Source organism: Schistocerca americana, unplaced genomic scaffold (genome assembly GCF_021461395.2).
Source record: "Schistocerca americana isolate TAMUIC-IGC-003095 unplaced genomic scaffold, iqSchAmer2.1 HiC_scaffold_116, whole genome shotgun sequence".
NCBI lineage: Eukaryota > Metazoa > Arthropoda > Insecta > Orthoptera > Acrididae > Schistocerca > Schistocerca americana.
The window spans coordinates 424,202-438,248 of NW_025725220.1; the positions used below are offsets into that span (position 1 = coordinate 424,202).

A 14,047-nucleotide genomic window follows, 5' to 3' on the forward strand; every position below is an offset into this window, starting at 1 on the left:
ACGCATTCGGACAGCGTATCCGCGCACATTTCGCATCCTTTGGCAAGAGTCGGCGCCGGCGACGCAAGAGTACGCAGAGGACCGCGTTCTGGCGGCATCTTTAAGCAGTGCAGTGCAGGATTCAGCGTCTGCAGCATCTTCTCCACAGAATGCTACGGCGCTTGACGGCAGTCCCACTTTCCCTTGAGACATCTGCTCGGGAAGCAGCGTGAAGGTACCGCTGGCCCGAGCATCGGTGGTTCAGTGGTAGAATGCTCGCCTGCCACGCGGGCGGCCCGGGTTCGATTCCCGGCCGATGCATCATTTTGTTTTTTCTCCGGTAGGGGTGCTGCGTGTCTTTCGCACTCGAACTGCGTGAGCCATGAGAATGAACCGCGGGATTCCGTGTGGAAAGAACCAATCATGCAGCGCGGACGACTGCTCGTTTGGACTCCTGCGTGCTATTGTACATACTGGCGTCGGCCTAGCATCGCAAGTTGCCTGCCGCGCCGTGAATGCACGTGTAGCAACAGAAAAAATGAGCCAGGGAGTGCAGACTCTCTACCACTTGTATTCGGTACTTACCAAGATTCCAGAAGGTCTAACGATCGCCTGCCTCGGTAGCGCAGTAGGCAGCGCGTAAGTCTCATAATCTTAAGGTCGTGAGTTCGATCCTCACCCGGGGCATCTAATTTTCTGTGACTGAAGGTGGTGCTGTTGCTAGGGCGCCAACTTATTTCTTGTTTGTTATCCACAACGTTTCAACGCTTCAGCGGGAAAATGTTTACTTCCTGTTATTGCTACATACAGCTTCCCTATTCCTCTTCTCCCAGCAGAGCATGAAGCCAAAAGCATTGCTCTGCGACGTTTGAGGTGCGCGCCTTGCCAGTCAGTATGTGCAAAGATGCTCGCAAAGAGAGCGACAATGCGACAAGCGACCGTACGAACGGTCGAATGAAACGGCCGCATCCGGTGTGGTCTAGTGGCTAGGATACCTGGCTTTCACCCAGGAGGCCCGGGTTCGATTCCCGGTACCGGAACGGAATTTTTTCCACACTAATCGTGACAAGTTTGAGCTGTCCGAGCGGCCGTTTCCCGTCCTGCTCGCAATATAGCTACTGTTTCGTGACCGTCAGCAGAATATAGACTAGGGAAGCAGACACACGACGACCATAGGAATGGTGTATGGCTTCATGCCACCTGATTCCAGCGTAGGGCTGAGCAGCTGCATCTGCCGAGGCCCGTTAGCTCAGTTGGTTAGAGCGTCGTGCTAATAACGCGAAGGTCGTGGGTTCGATCCCCCCACGGGCCACTTCTCTTTTACTACTGCGAAAAGGCAGCGCCGATTTCAGCTGGCGAGTGTGATGACCAAATGATCATCACCCTGCGTGGAAGTTGACAGAGGATCCGAACCCGACTCGTCGGGAAGCACTACAGCATTCACTCGGCAATGGCCATAATATCTTGAATACACTGGTTAGAGAAAATGAAAGAAAATGTCCGATTGCCGATGCGTAACAACTTTGGCCCTTGTCAGTACTTGGGCGGGTGAGCGCATGGGAACACAGGGCACTATTGGCAGTTTTACTTCCTATTTTTGTTTCTCCTTTGTTTTCGGAGCTACAGCCCGATTCGGCCAGGGAGACGCCACCGTGAAATGAAGGGGGCGTGCTGTGTGTCCATCGCCTCGCCTCTCCTTACCTCTCTCAGTCGTTTCTCGTGCTTGTCGTTTTGATATAGGCCGATTTGAGAGCGTCAGCTCTCGCGTCAGCTGAGCAAAGTCGAGACAAGTCGAGACACACTAAGGGCTGGTATGCAGCGAGTAAGAGGGCGAAAAAACAATAGTTTAAGAGCGCGTGGCAAAAGTACTCATACGCGAAATTAAAAGCCTGCTGCGGTGGCCGGGAATCGAACCCGGATCAACTGCTTGGAAGGCAACTATGCTGACCATTACACCACCACCGCACAAGCGAGCGCCCCGCCACCGCGCTGAGTCGGCTTCCCGCCTGTCGGCAGCGGCCGAAGGTGATCGTACCCGGCAGGCGCATTTCGAGGCAGGCTAGGGGAGCACATCCAGACGCATTCGGACAGCGTATCCGCGCACATTTCGCATCCTTTGGCAAGAGTCGGCGCCGGCGACGCAAGAGTACGCAGAGGACCGCGTTCTGGCGGCATCTTTAAGCAGTGCAGTGCAGGATTCAGCGTCTGCAGCATCTTCTCCACAGAATGCTACGGCGCTTGACGGCAGTCCCACTTTCCCTTGAGACATCTGCTCGGGAAGCAGCGTGAAGGTACCGCTGGCCCGAGCATCGGTGGTTCAGTGGTAGAATGCTCGCCTGCCACGCGGGCGGCCCGGGTTCGATTCCCGGCCGATGCATCATTTTGTTTTTTCTCCGGTAGGGGTGCTGCGTGTCTTTCGCACTCGAACTGCGTGAGCCATGAGAATGAACCGCGGGATTCCGTGTGGAAAGAACCAATCATGCAGCGCGGACGACTGCTCGTTTGGACTCCTGCGTGCTATTGTACATACTGGCGTCGGCCTAGCATCGCAAGTTGCCTGCCGCGCCGTGAATGCACGTGTAGCAACAGAAAAAATGAGCCAGGGAGTGCAGACTCTCTACCACTTGTATTCGGTACTTACCAAGATTCCAGAAGGTCTAACGATCGCCTGCCTCGGTAGCGCAGTAGGCAGCGCGTAAGTCTCATAATCTTAAGGTCGTGAGTTCGATCCTCACCCGGGGCATGTAATTTTCTGTGACTGAAGGTGGTGCTGTTGCTAGGGCGCCAACTTATTTCTTGTTTGTTATCCACAACGTTTCAACGCTTCAGCGGGAAAATGTTTACTTCCTGTTATTGCTACATACAGCTTCCCTATTCCTCTTCTCCCAGCAGAGCATGAAGCCAAAAGCATTGCTCTGCGACGTTTGAGGTGCGCGCCTTGCCAGTCAGTATGTGCAAAGATGCTCGCAAAGAGAGCGACAATGCGACAAGCGACCGTACGAACGGTCGAATGAAACGGCCGCATCCGGTGTGGTCTAGTGGCTAGGATACCTGGCTTTCACCCAGGAGGCCCGGGTTCGATTCCCGGTACCGGAACGGAATTTTTTCCACACTAATCGTGACAAGTTTGAGCTGTCCGAGCGGCCGTTTCCCGTCCTGCTCGCAATATAGCTACTGTTTCGTGACAGTCAGCAGAATATAGACTAGGGAAGCAGACACACGACGACCATAGGAATGGTGTATGGCTTCATGCCACCTGATTCCAGCGTAGGGCTGAGCAGCTGCATCTGCCGAGGCCCGTTAGCTCAGTTGGTTAGAGCGTCGTGCTAATAACGCGAAGGTCGTGGGTTCGATCCCCCCACGGGCCACTTCTCTTTTACTACTGCGAAAAGGCAGCGCCGATTTCAGCTGGCGAGTGTGATGACCAAATGATCATCACCCTGCGTGGAAGTTGACAGAGGATCCGAACCCGACTCGTCGGGAAGCACTACAGCATTCACTCGGCAATGGCCATAATATCTTGAATACACTGGTTAGAGAAAATGAAAGAAAATGTCCGATTGCCGATGCGTAACAACTTTGGCCCTTGTCAGTACTTGGGCGGGTGAGCGCATGGGAACACAGGGCACTATTGGCAGTTTTACTTCCTATTTTTGTTTCTCCTTTGTTTTCGGAGCTACAGCCCGATTCGGCCAGGGAGACGCCACCGTGAAATGAAGGGGGCGTGCTGTGTGTCCATCGCCTCGCCTCTCCTTACCTCTCTCAGTCGTTTCTCGTGCTTGTCGTTTTGATATAGGCCGATTTGAGAGCGTCAGCTCTCGCGTCAGCTGAGCAAAGTCGAGACAAGTCGAGACACACTAAGGGCTGGTATGCAGCGAGTAAGAGGGCGAAAAAACAATAGTTTAAGAGCGCGTGGCAAAAGTACTCATACGCGAAATTAAAAGCCTGCTGCGGTGGCCGGGAATCGAACCCGGATCAACTGCTTGGAAGGCAACTATGCTGACCATTACACCACCACCGCACAAGCGAGCGCCCCGCCACCGCGCTGAGTCGGCTTCCCGCCTGTCGGCAGCGGCCGAAGGTGATCGTACCCGGCAGGCGCATTTCGAGGCAGGCTAGGGGAGCACATCCAGACGCATTCGGACAGCGTATCCGCGCACATTTCGCATCCTTTGGCAAGAGTCGGCGCCGGCGACGCAAGAGTACGCAGAGGACCGCGTTCTGGCGGCATCTTTAAGCAGTGCAGTGCAGGATTCAGCGTCTGCAGCATCTTCTCCACAGAATGCTACGGCGCTTGACGGCAGTCCCACTTTCCCTTGAGACATCTGCTCGGGAAGCAGCGTGAAGGTACCGCTGGCCCGAGCATCGGTGGTTCAGTGGTAGAATGCTCGCCTGCCACGCGGGCGGCCCGGGTTCGATTCCCGGCCGATGCATCATTTTGTTTTTTCTCCGGTAGGGGTGCTGCGTGTCTTTCGCACTCGAACTGCGTGAGCCATGAGAATGAACCGCGGGATTCCGTGTGGAAAGAACCAATCATGCAGCGCGGACGACTGCTCGTTTGGACTCCTGCGTGCTATTGTACATACTGGCGTCGGCCTAGCATCGCAAGTTGCCTGCCGCGCCGTGAATGCACGTGTAGCAACAGAAAAAATGAGCCAGGGAGTGCAGACTCTCTACCACTTGTATTCGGTACTTACCAAGATTCCAGAAGGTCTAACGATCGCCTGCCTCGGTAGCGCAGTAGGCAGCGCGTAAGTCTCATAATCTTAAGGTCGTGAGTTCGATCCTCACCCGGGGCATGTAATTTTCTGTGACTGAAGGTGGTGCTGTTGCTAGGGCGCCAACTTATTTCTTGTTTGTTATCCACAACGTTTCAACGCTTCAGCGGGAAAATGTTTACTTCCTGTTATTGCTACATACAGCTTCCCTATTCCTCTTCTCCCAGCAGAGCATGAAGCCAAAAGCATTGCTCTGCGACGTTTGAGGTGCGCGCCTTGCCAGTCAGTATGTGCAAAGATGCTCGCAAAGAGAGCGACAATGCGACAAGCGACCGTACGAACGGTCGAATGAAACGGCCGCATCCGGTGTGGTCTAGTGGCTAGGATACCTGGCTTTCACCCAGGAGGCCCGGGTTCGATTCCCGGTACCGGAACGGAATTTTTTCCACACTAATCGTGACAAGTTTGAGCTGTCCGAGCGGCCGTTTCCCGTCCTGCTCGCAATATAGCTACTGTTTCGTGACAGTCAGCAGAATATAGACTAGGGAAGCAGACACACGACGACCATAGGAATGGTGTATGGCTTCATGCCACCTGATTCCAGCGTAGGGCTGAGCAGCTGCATCTGCCGAGGCCCGTTAGCTCAGTTGGTTAGAGCGTCGTGCTAATAACGCGAAGGTCGTGGGTTCGATCCCCCCACGGGCCACTTCTCTTTTACTACTGCGAAAAGGCAGCGCCGATTTCAGCTGGCGAGTGTGATGACCAAATGATCATCACCCTGCGTGGAAGTTGACAGAGGATCCGAACCCGACTCGTCGGGAAGCACTACAGCATTCACTCGGCAATGGCCATAATATCTTGAATACACTGGTTAGAGAAAATGAAAGAAAATGTCCGATTGCCGATGCGTAACAACTTTGGCCCTTGTCAGTACTTGGGCGGGTGAGCGCATGGGAACACAGGGCACTATTGGCAGTTTTACTTCCTATTTTTGTTTCTCCTTTGTTTTCGGAGCTACAGCCCGATTCGGCCAGGGAGACGCCACCGTGAAATGAAGGGGGCGTGCTGTGTGTCCATCGCCTCGCCTCTCCTTACCTCTCTCAGTCGTTTCTCGTGCTTGTCGTTTTGATATAGGCCGATTTGAGAGCGTCAGCTCTCGCGTCAGCTGAGCAAAGTCGAGACAAGTCGAGACACACTAAGGGCTGGTATGCAGCGAGTAAGAGGGCGAAAAAACAATAGTTTAAGAGCGCGTGGCAAAAGTACTCATACGCGAAATTAAAAGCCTGCTGCGGTGGCCGGGAATCGAACCCGGATCAACTGCTTGGAAGGCAACTATGCTGACCATTACACCACCACCGCACAAGCGAGCGCCCCGCCACCGCGCTGAGTCGGCTTCCCGCCTGTCGGCAGCGGCCGAAGGTGATCGTACCCGGCAGGCGCATTTCGAGGCAGGCTAGGGGAGCACATCCAGACGCATTCGGACAGCGTATCCGCGCACATTTCGCATCCTTTGGCAAGAGTCGGCGCCGGCGACGCAAGAGTACGCAGAGGACCGCGTTCTGGCGGCATCTTTAAGCAGTGCAGTGCAGGATTCAGCGTCTGCAGCATCTTCTCCACAGAATGCTACGGCGCTTGACGGCAGTCCCACTTTCCCTTGAGACATCTGCTCGGGAAGCAGCGTGAAGGTACCGCTGGCCCGAGCATCGGTGGTTCAGTGGTAGAATGCTCGCCTGCCACGCGGGCGGCCCGGGTTCGATTCCCGGCCGATGCATCATTTTGTTTTTTCTCCGGTAGGGGTGCTGCGTGTCTTTCGCACTCGAACTGCGTGAGCCATGAGAATGAACCGCGGGATTCCGTGTGGAAAGAACCAATCATGCAGCGCGGACGACTGCTCGTTTGGACTCCTGCGTGCTATTGTACATACTGGCGTCGGCCTAGCATCGCAAGTTGCCTGCCGCGCCGTGAATGCACGTGTAGCAACAGAAAAAATGAGCCAGGGAGTGCAGACTCTCTACCACTTGTATTCGCTACTTACCAAGATTCCAGAAGGTCTAACGATCGCCTGCCTCGGTAGCGAAGTAGGCAGCGCGTAAGTCTCATAATCTTAAGGTCGTGAGTTCGATCCTCACCCGGGGCATCTAATTTTATGTGACTGAAGGTGGTGCTGTTGCTAGGGCGCCAACTTATTTCTTGTTTGTTATCCACAACGTTTCAACGCTTCAGCGGGAAAATGTTTACTTCCTGTTATTGCTACATACAGCTTCCCTATTCCTCTTCTCCCAGCAGAGCATGAAGCCAAAAGCATTGCTCTGCGACGTTTGAGGTGCGCGCCTTGCCAGTCAGTATGTGCAAAGATGCTCGCAAAGAGAGCGACAATGCGACAAGCGACCGTACGAACGGTCGAATGAAACGGCCGCATCCGGTGTGGTCTAGTGGCTAGGATACCTGGCTTTCACCCAGGAGGCCCGGGTTCGATTCCCGGTACCGGAACGGAATTTTTTCCACACTAATCGTGACAAGTTTGAGCTGTCCGAGCGGCCGTTTCCCGTCCTGCTCGCAATATAGCTACTGTTTCGTGACCGTCAGCAGAATATAGACTAGGGAAGCAGACACACGACGACCATAGGAATGGTGTATGGCTTCATGCCACCTGATTCCAGCGTAGGGCTGAGCAGCTGCATCTGCCGAGGCCCGTTAGCTCAGTTGGTTAGAGCGTCGTGCTAATAACGCGAAGGTCGTGGGTTCGATCCCCCCACGGGCCACTTCTCTTTTACTACTGCGAAAAGGCAGCGCCGATTTCAGCTGGCGAGTGTGATGACCAAATGATCATCACCCTGCGTGGAAGTTGACAGAGGATCCGAACCCGACTCGTCGGGAAGCACTACAGCATTCACTCGGCAATGGCCATAATATCTTGAATACACTGGTTAGAGAAAATGAAAGAAAATGTCCGATTGCCGATGCGTAACAACTTTGGCCCTTGTCAGTACTTGGGCGGGTGAGCGCATGGGAACACAGGGCACTATTGGCAGTTTTACTTCCTATTTTTGTTTCTCCTTTGTTTTCGGAGCTACAGCCCGATTCGGCCAGGGAGACGCCACCGTGAAATGAAGGGGGCGTGCTGTGTGTCCATCGCCTCGCCTCTCCTTACCTCTCTCAGTCGTTTCTCGTGCTTGTCGTTTTGATATAGGCCGATTTGAGAGCGTCAGCTCTCGCGTCAGCTGAGCAAAGTCGAGACAAGTCGAGACACACTAAGGGCTGGTATGCAGCGAGTAAGAGGGCGAAAAAACAATAGTTTAAGAGCGCGTGGCAAAAGTACTCATACGCGAAATTAAAAGCCTGCGGCGGTGGCCGGGAATCGAACCCGGATCAACTGCTTGGAAGGCAACTATGCTGACCATTACACCACCACCGCACAAGCGAGCGCCCCGCCACCGCGCTGAGTCGGCTTCCCGCCTGTCGGCAGCGGCCGAAGGTGATCGTACCCGGCAGGCGCATTTCGAGGCAGGCTAGGGGAGCACATCCAGACGCATTCGGACAGCGTATCCGCGCACATCGCGCGGAGCAGCGGAGCGGTTGCGGCTTTGTTTACATCGCGGGGCGGCACTCAGCGAGTGTTTCGAGGTCCACGTGTTCAAGTTTCTTCAACGTGAGTACCATGTCGACAGTTACTAGGGCAAACACTGCGCAGTTTGTGTTCGATCGAAATGCTTTGCGGCCCACCGCTTTTGAAATCCACGAATTTCTATTCGAAGATTTGAAAATCCCGGAAGATCTAGTGGACACTTTTCAGTTGGATTTCGCGCAATATTCGCTATTTTTGAAGTTCTTTTCCGGCGACATCTGTGAAAGATTTGTTGAAAAATTTGGCGGAGTGCGTAAATTTAGGCATGTCGATGGCACAGTCAGTGATGTGCAGATTGTGCCCTCGGGTTATGGTGTTAGAACGGTCCGAGTATTTAATGTGCCCCCTGAATGCGGCAATGATTTGATTGCACGTGCTCTCACTCAGTACGGCGTTGTCTTGTCGGTAGTAAACGAAAAGTGGTCTAGTGCGTACCGGTATCAGGTTAATAGTGGAGTACGTAGTGTCCGCATTGACCTGAAGAAACACATTCCATCCTACGTAATGATTGCGGGCTGTAGGGCTCAAGTGACTTATATCGGCCAGCCACCCACATGCTCAATTTGTCATTCCACTGAGCATTTACGTGTTGATTGTCCCCGTAGACGACCCGTGCAGCTCCCACGTAGTGATGCTGCGGCTACTGGTGGCCACTTTGTGCCACTACTGAGTGAAATAGTAGCGGGCACTGTATCACAACCCCGCCCTGCCGACCCTATTCGTGCTGAGGATGTACCAAGTGAGGTGAATGTTAATGTAGACGCGCCACAGGAACGAATGGAGGACGCTCCCATTTTGTCCTCGGCTGTAGTAGAATCGGATTCAGTTGCTAAGGAGGTCCCAGATGTTTCGGATCATGCACCGGTTGCTATTTCGGAAGAGATGGACACCTCCTTACCACCGCCTCCGCCGCCTGAAGAGGTTCCCCTGGCACCGAGGAAAGGGCGTACAAAGAAAAATAAAAATAAGGGTACAAGGAGTCAGCAGTCAGATGATTTACCGTGCATCCCTGTCTCAGAGAGTGGCAGTGAGAGTGAAGTTCAGACATCGTGCCCCCCTGCCTCTGACAGCTCTGCGCGCCAGGAGCGTATAAGGGAACAAACTGCACATCTCAAGGTGTTCTTAAATACGGCACGCGAACAGGGTGCGCATGCTGCGAAGCGCAAAAGCGAGCAAAGTAGCGAGCAGCTGCCGCAGCGCACGCGCAGGCATTCGGCGACGTCGGCCGCCGGTACAGCAACAACACAGGCGGACGAGGCCACGTACACAGACACCGCTGGTGGTCGCGCCCAACCGACCGACCGACCAACGGAGACGCCCTGGTGGAAGCAGGAGGAGGACGACCCTGGATCCCATTAGCGGCTTTCGGCGGACCTGCTGTAATTCGTGCCCCGTTTACCTGCGACGTTATGTTACGCTGTTCCTGCACGCTGACAGTAATTTTCTGCACAGTATTGTCCACGAGTTACGTAATGGGTTGCAGTGCTTCTTGACAGTTTTATTGGTGTGCTTAAGACGCTGCATCTGCGTCTTCCGTTTCTCATTTTTCTTGCTAATACTTGAGTGTTTGTGTTTTAAATGGCCGCCGCTCGTCAACATCTAAAGATCTTCTCAGTTTTATCACTCAATGTAAATCGCATCATAGCTGCGCATAAAATAGCAAGTTTTATAGACTTTTTAACTTTGGGAGGCTATGACGTTGCATTGCTCCAAGAAGTTACTGTTAAGCGCTTCAATAACGTCCCTGGTTATGATGTCATCTATAACATTAACGTTGAAGGTACTTGTGGCACCGCTGTTCTTTATAAAACTGTATTGCAACCAACTAACGTGCAATTTTTACCGAATGGCCGCTTACTTACGTGTACGATCCAGGATGTCACATTTATTAATATATACGCGCCGAGTGGCACTGATCATAAACGTGCACGTTCTGTTTTCTTTAATCAAGATGTGGTTCCGTTCTTTGCGTCGACCCGCAATGTAGTAGTTGGCGGCGATTTTAACTGTGTTACTGCCGCAGCCGATCAATTTCCCACGGCTACCATGTGCCCGGAACTTTCCCAACTAATTGTGACAAATGACTTGATCGATGTTTGGCGTCATTTTCATCCTGCCACGACGCAATACACACATTTTTATGCGAACGGTGCCAGCAGAATTGATCGCGTTTATGTGTCGCGACCGCTTCAAACCTATCTTCAGAGGGTTGCGGTACATCCCGTCGCTTTTAGCGATCACTGCGGTGTTGTGTGTGACGTGCAATTACTGGCAAATAGGCAGGCGCCACCTTCCCGTGTTTGGAAACTCAATACCCGTCATCTCTCTGACGCCGGTTTACGTTGCGAGATTCAGAACGTGTGGCAGTTTTGTTCTGAAAAACGGGGAAGTTATGCCTCAGTCTTACAATGGTGGGTCGACTTAGCCAAACCGCAGTTGCGCAGTGTTGCGATGCGGTATGCAAGGGAGGCGTCATTTTGGGAGAGGCGCACCATTGCCTTTTATCAACAGTGCCTCCAAGATGCGCTTGATGCACCCGTGCCGCCAGATCAAAACTTACGCGCACGTTTGAATAGAATTAAAAGCAAGATACTCCAGCATCACCTCCACAAGGCACAAGGTGTTCTGATCAGGAGCCGACCGCAGTGTGAGACCATTGACGAAGTGCCAACGCTTTACCACTTGGCACGCGAGAAACGGTTGGCGCGGAGGAAAGACATTACCACCCTCATCACGGACACTGGTGCTCGTCTCACGGCGAAGCATGAGATCGTTGCCCACGTCACCGACCACTTTAAGAGATTGTTCGGACGGACAGCTGCCGATGATGTCGCACGTTCCTTTCTGTTAGATGAATTGGATACTGTCATCTCCGAATCTGACCGTCAGTCACTGGATGAGATGTTGTCACGGGACGATGTGAAAGACGTGTTACGTTCGTGTCGTCGAGGGAAGTCTCCAGGTCCAGATGGCCTTCCCATCGAATTTTACCTGGCTTATTGGGATATTTTCGGTGAGACATTGACGATCATGATAAATGAAATTGTTCGTGGTGCTGCTGTCCCTTCGAAGTTCGTTGCAGGGCGTATTATATTAATTCCGAAGACACCGACAGCATGCCGTGTTGAGGCATTACGCCCTATCACACTTTTAAATGCAGACTATAAACTGGCGGCACGATGCCTCGCAACGAAACTCAATGTGGTCATGGACAAGATAATCAGTCCCTTTCAGTCGTGTGGCGTGCCACGCCGTAGCATTTTTCACGCTGCGGCTTCATACCGAGACGTGGTCGCGTACGCAGCCATTCATGACCTGTCCGCTGGCATTCTCTCCATCGATTTTGCCAATGCATTCGACCGTATCGGGCACGATTATCTTCTGTCCGTCATGACAAAACTGGGGTTCGGCGGCCACTTTCTCGATGCTATACGGAATCTTTTAACATCGGCGACGTCAGTAATTGTCATCAATGGTTGGCAGTCGCCGCCCATTCCTATTACAAGATCCGTCAGACAGGGCTGTCCTTTATCAATGCTCCTATTTGTCATTGCGCTCGACCCGTTTTTGCGCGCAGTTGGTCGACTCATTGAAGGTGTCCAGGTCTGTCACGTCTCTCTGAAATGTGCTGCCTATGCTGACGACGTGGGACTTTTCATGGGGCGGGCAGATGACTTGGACAGAGTTCGCGATGTTCTGATACTGTACGAACGTGCCTCTGGCGCCGTTCTGAATACGCGGAAAACTGTATTGGTACCACTGGGTCGGCGGGGACTGTCTGCTGAACGGGACTGGTTCCGCGTTGTGCGCACCCACAAAATTTTAGGACTCGACATTGTAGCGTGCCCACAAAAAATGCAAGTTTTAAACTGGAGGCGAATTCTTGGCACTGTGAAGGCCCTATGTCGCAGCCACTCAGGTCGCCGACTCAACTTACATCAACGTGTGGCTGTCATTAACACATTCATCTTATCGAACGCGTGGTACATCGCCCAACTGCTTAGTGTTCCGAAGCCGATCGGGAGGGCGATTTCGCAGGCAGTCTACTGGCTCCTGTGGCGGCATGAAATTTTTAAAGTCAAGGCTTCGACCTGTGTCATCGACAGGCAGCTGGGCGGCCTCGGTTTCACCGACGTTCCACGCAAATGCGGCGCGCTGCTCGTCCACCGGACAGCCACCCTGCAGTCCGACAACCCGGCAGGAACCACCGCGGCACTCCTGGAGCTCTACCGCCCACACTCTGAAGCGGCGCCCGTCTCTCTCGCGGCCATCCCGTATAAGATGTCCTACATACGGGAGTACTTTTTAACGAGGAGCTATGCTCTGTCAACGGCTACCGACAGACACAGGACCGCCCGCGGACTCTACGTTGCCCTGACTGGACAACCTCCGCGTCATAAACTGGTGTTCCGGAACCCCACAGTGGAATGGGTGAACGTGTGGGCAAACATCAACAACCCGGTGTTGCCGTCGGACGTGAGTGCGCTCTGGTTTAAGATCGTCAACAACACCCTAGCGACGAACCAGCGGCTTGCCGACATTCATCTCCTTCCCTCTGCCAACTGTGGTAGATGTGGTGCTGTGGACACACGGGAACATCGTTTTGAGTGTGCATCGGTGTCGACGGTATGGCGGCTGTGTCAACGAATGGTCGCCCACATTAATAGAACGCCTCCTCACCTTGTGACTGTTCGTCGTGTGATAGTGCCTAACTTCAAAGCTTTCCCGCGGACGAAAAATAACGCCACTGTCTGGATCTTAGGGCATACGATTTATGCCCTTATCGATATGGCCGTCACTGATACTGTGATTTACCTGGATTATTTGTGGGCCCAGTATATGACACTGAAGGATTGCGTTCAATTTCGCGAACTGTTTGCGAATTTTTTGAAGGCGGCCTTGGATTACGGCTATGAAATGGAACTGCGGCAAACACCTTGAACTGAGATTTACTGAGCTGACGCGTTCCACCTTTAATTTCTTTTTCCTTCTTTAATTTGTTTTAGTTGTGTTATGGTTGGTGACTTGTGCCACAACCTCACTACGGGTCGTTCTGGTTTTATCTCCAGGAGAGGAGTGTCCTTTTAATTTTGAGGAATTTTATTTTGTTTACAAGACTTCATGGGTATTTTAGAAGATACAGTCTCTTAATTTCTGTTCCCGGACTGTCGTGATTTCATTTTATTACTTTCCTGTGATTTCAGTTTCTTTCGTGTGATACACACATCGACATAAACTCTCATGTTGTGCCGTTGTGCTGCGTTGACACCTGTTTTGTAACAACTCTCTGCTACATCGGAGTGACTGACGTTAGCCAGAAGGGAGAATATTTTCCTTTTAAGCGGAATATGATTTTAGTTGAACTACGCGCAGAAGAGTTGAACCAGCGGAGGAAAGAAGACCGTCCACGAATTCCGCGATATAATTACTCTTAGTTCCTTATTTTTCTGTGGAAGAAGACACCACACCATCTGAGCAGAAGATGATTATGTTTTCAGTTATTCCTCTGTTCCACGAAGTTCGACAGTCCAGCAAATATAGCGATGAAGCTCGCCGAAGAAGGCATATTTTGGTGAGAGTAAGGAGGGCTATAAGGGGAGTTGGGAGGCCCTAAAAAAATAAAAAAAAAAATAAAAAAAAAAAAAATAAAAAAAAAAAAAAAAAAAGAAAAAAAAATAAAAAAAAAAAAAAAAAAAAAAAAAAAAAAAAAAAAAAAAAAAAAAAA

At 52.2% G+C, this 14,047-nt stretch overlaps 20 non-coding genes across 20 annotated transcripts; 16 read left to right on the forward strand and 4 right to left on the reverse strand.

The window, feature by feature from the left end:
* Positions 1–229: 229 nt before the first annotated feature.
* Positions 230–300, forward strand: Trnag-gcc. The gene has a single exon. It is a non-coding gene; the product is annotated as a tRNA-Gly (tRNA).
* A 293-nt stretch (positions 301–593) lies between these two features.
* Positions 594–666, forward strand: Trnam-cau. The gene has a single exon. It is a non-coding gene; the product is annotated as a tRNA-Met (tRNA).
* A 281-nt stretch (positions 667–947) lies between these two features.
* Trnae-uuc lies at positions 948–1,019 on the forward strand. Its single transcript has one exon. It is a non-coding gene; the product is annotated as a tRNA-Glu (tRNA).
* A 198-nt stretch (positions 1,020–1,217) lies between these two features.
* On the forward strand, positions 1,218–1,291 carry Trnai-aau. Its single transcript has one exon. It is a non-coding gene; the product is annotated as a tRNA-Ile (tRNA).
* A 581-nt stretch (positions 1,292–1,872) lies between these two features.
* Positions 1,873–1,944, reverse strand: Trnag-ucc. Its single transcript has one exon. It is a non-coding gene; the product is annotated as a tRNA-Gly (tRNA).
* A 341-nt stretch (positions 1,945–2,285) lies between these two features.
* Trnag-gcc lies at positions 2,286–2,356 on the forward strand. The gene has a single exon. It is a non-coding gene; the product is annotated as a tRNA-Gly (tRNA).
* A 293-nt stretch (positions 2,357–2,649) lies between these two features.
* Trnam-cau lies at positions 2,650–2,722 on the forward strand. Its single transcript has one exon. It is a non-coding gene; the product is annotated as a tRNA-Met (tRNA).
* Positions 2,723–3,003: 281 nt separating this feature from the next.
* Positions 3,004–3,075, forward strand: Trnae-uuc. The gene has a single exon. It is a non-coding gene; the product is annotated as a tRNA-Glu (tRNA).
* A 198-nt stretch (positions 3,076–3,273) lies between these two features.
* On the forward strand, positions 3,274–3,347 carry Trnai-aau. Its single transcript has one exon. It is a non-coding gene; the product is annotated as a tRNA-Ile (tRNA).
* A 581-nt stretch (positions 3,348–3,928) lies between these two features.
* Trnag-ucc lies at positions 3,929–4,000 on the reverse strand. The gene has a single exon. It is a non-coding gene; the product is annotated as a tRNA-Gly (tRNA).
* A 341-nt stretch (positions 4,001–4,341) lies between these two features.
* Trnag-gcc lies at positions 4,342–4,412 on the forward strand. The gene has a single exon. It is a non-coding gene; the product is annotated as a tRNA-Gly (tRNA).
* Positions 4,413–4,705: 293 nt separating this feature from the next.
* Positions 4,706–4,778, forward strand: Trnam-cau. Its single transcript has one exon. It is a non-coding gene; the product is annotated as a tRNA-Met (tRNA).
* Positions 4,779–5,059: 281 nt separating this feature from the next.
* On the forward strand, positions 5,060–5,131 carry Trnae-uuc. Its single transcript has one exon. It is a non-coding gene; the product is annotated as a tRNA-Glu (tRNA).
* A 198-nt stretch (positions 5,132–5,329) lies between these two features.
* Trnai-aau lies at positions 5,330–5,403 on the forward strand. The gene has a single exon. It is a non-coding gene; the product is annotated as a tRNA-Ile (tRNA).
* A 581-nt stretch (positions 5,404–5,984) lies between these two features.
* Positions 5,985–6,056, reverse strand: Trnag-ucc. Its single transcript has one exon. It is a non-coding gene; the product is annotated as a tRNA-Gly (tRNA).
* A 341-nt stretch (positions 6,057–6,397) lies between these two features.
* On the forward strand, positions 6,398–6,468 carry Trnag-gcc. The gene has a single exon. It is a non-coding gene; the product is annotated as a tRNA-Gly (tRNA).
* Positions 6,469–6,761: 293 nt separating this feature from the next.
* Trnam-cau lies at positions 6,762–6,834 on the forward strand. The gene has a single exon. It is a non-coding gene; the product is annotated as a tRNA-Met (tRNA).
* A 281-nt stretch (positions 6,835–7,115) lies between these two features.
* Positions 7,116–7,187, forward strand: Trnae-uuc. The gene has a single exon. It is a non-coding gene; the product is annotated as a tRNA-Glu (tRNA).
* A 198-nt stretch (positions 7,188–7,385) lies between these two features.
* Trnai-aau lies at positions 7,386–7,459 on the forward strand. Its single transcript has one exon. It is a non-coding gene; the product is annotated as a tRNA-Ile (tRNA).
* A 581-nt stretch (positions 7,460–8,040) lies between these two features.
* On the reverse strand, positions 8,041–8,112 carry Trnag-ucc. The gene has a single exon. It is a non-coding gene; the product is annotated as a tRNA-Gly (tRNA).
* Positions 8,113–14,047: the final 5,935 nt, after the last annotated feature.